Source organism: Diprion similis, chromosome 12 (genome assembly GCF_021155765.1).
Source record: "Diprion similis isolate iyDipSimi1 chromosome 12, iyDipSimi1.1, whole genome shotgun sequence".
Lineage (NCBI taxonomy): Eukaryota > Metazoa > Arthropoda > Insecta > Hymenoptera > Diprionidae > Diprion > Diprion similis.
Window position 1 is genome coordinate 10,159,747 of NC_060116.1, and position 5,452 is coordinate 10,165,198.

Here is a 5,452-nt window from a genome sequence, read left to right on the forward strand (position 1 = left end):
CACTCCTCACGGCGGAGTTCATTCCATACAAAAATCATCCCTATAGAACTTCGTAATTCGAGTTAGGTACTTAAGAGTTCACGATCAGCGCGAGATAAAAAAGTGGAACTTTTTATCCTGTCATTTTTTTATACCAATATCCGTCCACGTTGCAGGTTTACCGTCGATTCGGAAAATGGCCAGAACATAGCGAATATTTTTCCATCACCTTGGATATTATACTGCATTTTTTCTCACCCGAAATTATTGACTATGCTGACAGTTATCATGGAGACAAAAGTTTGAAATAATTGAATGAAAAGGTAAACAACGAACGAGCTCATAGGTAAATATGCATTTATACTCTGACTGAGTGTTGTCACGACGAGTAACGAGAAATTGTCAATATTGTATACATGAATGGCCCGGATGACAAAAAAACAATAATAATAATAATAATAGCAAACAGAGAGTTGAATCGATTTCAATTAGCTGATTACGGATATTTATTGGCGCTCCAGGGCCCGGCCCTAGTCGAAGGATCGGGATGACTCGCAGGAGAACTGTCTACAGGATTCCCGACTGCACGTCCCTAAGGTATCTTTGAAGAACGGAAGAGGGAGGGGGAGGGATAAATCTGTGCGGGAACGAGGTTAGCCCTTGCAAAGGGAAGCTAACGAAGCTAAAAAAGGGAGAGGAAAAAAGATATTTGAATAGCGGAGCTCCGTGCGTTGGGTAAATCGACCTTGGCAGATTACGCTTTTGCCAAAGTCGAGGCGCCCCGAAAGTGCGACGAAGTGCTGAGGTGAAATCACTTTTATCACACATCTCTGGATATAATTTTCATCAGATCACTGAGGCGTTATTTAACGCGACGGGTACGTAAGGGTCGCTGCCGGGGTGCGGGACGACATCGAGAAGGCGAACCCATCGGAGATGGCGATAGGACGAGGGTTGGAGGCGGGCTGGGGGTGATGGGGGCAAAACGTAGGGGTGGGGGTGGGTGTTGGGTTGACCCAGTTCCGCCGGTCGGTTGACCCACTTCCCTTGCCGGGGGTTGTTCGACCCAGGTGTACGTAGCCAACGCCAACAACAGGTAGTCTCGCTGAACCCCTCGTTGGCTATAAATAGACGCGAACTCCGCGTACCGCGGTGGCCATCATCTCTGGACCAGCGCGAGTAGTGCGAACACGCAGGCTGTATCCACACATCAATATGTATATATATATATATATATGTATATGTGTACATCGGCTCAGCAAAGCAGATTTGAACGAAATTTCACACCGGCCACCCACCCCACCCCACCCTTCAAGATTTCATCCTAAGTAGATTAATTCAATTACCCAAACGCTCGTACACGACTCTGCTCTCTGCCCTGTACAACCCCGAGTCTCTTCTTTTTACTAAGAACGAATTCCATCCACTCGAATTAATACTGCGGTACTTTAGAAGCGTATAATCTGCCAAATAAATTATTATAAAGGTGATTTCCGAAGAACTGTATATTACCGATCAGTAAAATATAAGCTTATTTCCCTCGAGTAGCTATTCAATTATACTTTGCATCCCTGGGTTGATCACCCGAGGATTGTATGAAAGAAAGGTTCGCACTTTGGGCCTTTTGCCTTTGCAGAAGAACACGCATCCGTCATTTCGCGATGCGTGATTACCAGCTGACAGCGTGGTTGGCTGGTCACGGCGAATTGTGTGCTGATCGTGGCGAAATGACGGATGTGTAGTACGAAAGATCGGGTGATTTCGGGAAATTGATCGATCATGTGGGAGTCGGTTTTACAACTCGCAATCTCCTCCCGTGGCAGGTTGCGCAAATTTTTTAAACCCATTCAATTGGACAAAGTCAGGATCTCCAGCAGCTCAGCTTTCGACATGACGTAGCGAAAGGCGTCAATTTCATGAAAAGCGACTCTTCGCAAGCATAATGATAGTAAAGAAGCATCGAACTACCATAATGAATCCGATGTACCACGACAAAAGTGTCATCCTCCGGAATACACCGCCAATGACAAGAGTAATTGTTGCGCGTTCGCCGAAGGAACCCGGGGATCATCTGCGGACCGGAATAGCTTCCACCGCTGTCGATTGGCTGGTTTCAACAGGGTCCAAGGCACGCTCGTTACCGAAAGACAACTCGTTATCCCTGCGGCTAGTCCATCGGCATCGAGAGACCGCGGGGGGTTAACGGAGATAGAGTCCTTTGCGTTGCCTGGACCCACGGCGAACGCGTGATTCTTGAAGGCATAGCCCTCCTTTGACAGTTTGAAACAAGGCTGAGGCTTGGTGTCGTGTTTAGGGGTTGATTGAAGAGGTCTGCTGGACCATGACAGAGGCCTCTGCAGAGTCCTGCGGTTAAGGCTTCACGAGTGTCTTGAACTCCTTGAAACGGAGGCCGGGACCCGAGATCGAGACGGGATGCCGGAAGAAATGAAGAAATTAACGGGGGCATCTCTCATGGTTATATTTATAAATATATACATATATATACATATGTGTGTGTGTGTGTGTGTGTGTGTGTGTAACTAACCAGTTACTCGATTCGATTGACGAGGAAAAACTCCATTACAGTAAACGATTCTGCTGATACTTATACGGCTCGTAGAAAAGCTTCAAGCTGAGATGTCCAACTGGGAAGCTGAGCTCTGCCCACGCGGGTAATGCGCCTCGCAAGTCGAAGGCGATAGAGCAATAAAATCACTGCCCCACGTTTCAAGAACTCGTGAAGCGTGTTCCGCAAGTTTCGAGAGGCATATGACTTGTTTTGTATTCTTTTCTCCTCATTTTTATTCCGGATTCTCATATCTCTTTCCATAATTTTGTTATAATATTCTCGCAACGACGAAGAGGACCGAGCGAACTGTCGCGGTGAACCGTTGTGACGAGAATTAAATTTCGTTCGTCGGCTCTGCGCGCTGAGGGATCTACAGCGGTACGAGGTATTCCAGGCATGCTTCCAGAAATCTTGGAAATTTATTCGAATAACGAACCTTTATTGGCCCAGATTCAATTCTTCGTTCTTGTCCATATTGAATATCCGCGAAGCGTCTGATCCCACCGTCGCATCAGCTGCGTGGATTTAGGACACGTCAAGGACTCCTGACGTGGAATCTAAACGGCAGGTAATCAGCCCGATCGACGAGGGTCGGTTTTAGTTGACCGCACAATTGAAAATGAGAATTCAACCCAGAAATTTCCCCGAGATTTTTTTATTGGGATATAGGCTTAAGGTATATATCTGAACATCGAGGGAAATCTTATCCGGGGTGTGTTACGTGTACGTCTGTTAAATTGGTTGCAAGGATCCAACGAATTCGGAAAACCGATCGTAGTAATTATTCGGTGAGAAAAATTTAAACAGCGTTTGCATGAACTTCGCGAGGCTTGATTAACGGAGTAGCAAGTAATGAAAAGCTGATATTTCATTTGGGAAATTGCTATTCTGCCTCCCCTGCGATTCTCAGAGTTGAAGATAATGAAAAACTCCACGAAACGATCAAGTGAATTTTACAAATAGCGTTGACCTCCCGGAAGAGATAAGCAGCACGTTGCGTCATACCGAAGAAAGAGAATAAATAATGTAGACAGCAAGTTTAAATTCCACCTCATGTACCCAGAAGCCGGTAAATATTGACGAGTCGAATATAAGATATTTTCCTGATAACCGTTCCTCGCCGACCTCTCGAAAGTCCATTAAATTCCACCCCCTCCAGCATTAAAGCGTTTCAATTTAAAAGAGATTGCGTACACGAGGTTTCGCCTGGTATGTACATGTAGCAGCTAAGTAGGAAGGACGTCCGAGTAAAGAATCGGACTGAAAAGGTCCGACTGACCAAAGAGCCAAAAAGCCGAGAGATGTAACGGCAATCGATTTGCGAATTTGTTATATACTAGCTGGTATTTCGCGGACGACCCCCGAAAAAGGGGCAGGAGCGGGGCTGCCACGCCAGGACGCCTGCACGGCATCATCCCCGGGGAATCCCCAGGGCCACGGGGCCAACGTGTCTTTTTTATCCCAGTTTGCAGTCCCCTTGGCAACGCTGACCTTGGACATGTTATACGCCCAGATATCGACGCACACACTCTCGCTGAGACTCATCACGCACAGAGAGTGAAGAGAAGCGGGTAACCTCGCCTTGCGGCCTCTGTCACCGCAACATGCTACACAGAGTTTACTTTGGGTCGTAATTGAGAACGGTATGACTCTCGCTGGTCACTCGCTCGCGGTATAGAAGCGCGGGAATTTCAATTTATGGGGAATTAATTACCGGGGGCTGCAAACTTCTCAACGTGTTTCGGCGTCGGCGTCGTCCGCACGACGAAAAGGCCGACTCTGGCATAGTTTTAGGTACACCAGGTGTAATTTAGCTGGGGAAAATTCAGCCGGCCAAGAGTGCAACGAAAGAGTTTCTCGCAACAGGTGGCCCTCCACTGGCGCCCTGCCCAACTGCTCGAGGAGTGCGTGGATCGGCCCGGATGCAACTGGTCCTGGTCATTCACTGCCTCTGCACAGCGCAGTGCGCAGCGTTAGATTTGCCGCGTATCGATTAAATCGGTTATTAAAAAATGTGTCTTCTTGCAATTACTGTGCTTTGAGTATACGTCCTGAAGATCTTATCAAGGAATTCCCACAAATTACAGAGTGATGGTGTTTGTCAACCGACTCCTGGCGCAGCTGTAGTACGCGGCCATTGTCAAATGTTTGACGAAAGGCCGGTTACTCGTTATAACTTCGGTACAAAAAAAAAAAACGCCCGTCGGGTAGGCAACCGAAACTTTTTTATTTTTAGGATCTTGTCAACGAAATTTTAACACAATTCACACAATATACTACACTCTGAAATGTATGTCATGATTATTGAATAAAACTGGATTTCATACGTGAAAAAGAATCTCAAACCTAACTTTTTTTACTTATCTCATTGTCACATGGGCCAAACCTGTTAATATCGAACAACGTGATCGGATTTTGAGACTAATAAGTACCGTAAGCTCGACGATCACGCGGGGAATTAGGAGGATAACATTTTTCCCCTCCGCAGTATGATTTCGATTTCAAATACTGACGGTCGAATTCCTCTTGCTCCTACAACTAATCCCTAATGAATAAATAAGTGATCGATTGACCCCCCTGCGTACCCTCAGGGCTCACGATCAGCGCGGTCCGTCGAAAAAAATTCCCCTGCGCGAAATGAATACTTGATCCGCTTAATACATCACGCGAATTGCTCTACTGAAACCGCATTATTTCATTGAAATTTCTCGAGGAAGAAATTGTGGTTCACTTCTAAGCACGTTGGTAACAGAGTCGCGAAATCCTTTCGACTTGTCGCTCCTTACACTTCACAGCACAATTATTAATCCGTTTTTTTTTTTTTTTTTTTTTTCTCTTTGTGTTCGCTAACGAGGCTGCGATTCGCCGACTGTGAATGCGTTCGAATTTAATTACCAAGTGAGA

General features: G+C 46.2%; 1 protein-coding gene across 3 annotated transcripts in view; it reads right to left on the reverse strand.

Annotated features, from left to right (window-relative positions):
- LOC124413530 overlaps positions 1–5,452 on the reverse strand; it is a 47,416-nt gene that overhangs the window by 38,710 nt on the left and 3,254 nt on the right. The gene's annotated exons all lie outside the window — the stretch shown is intronic.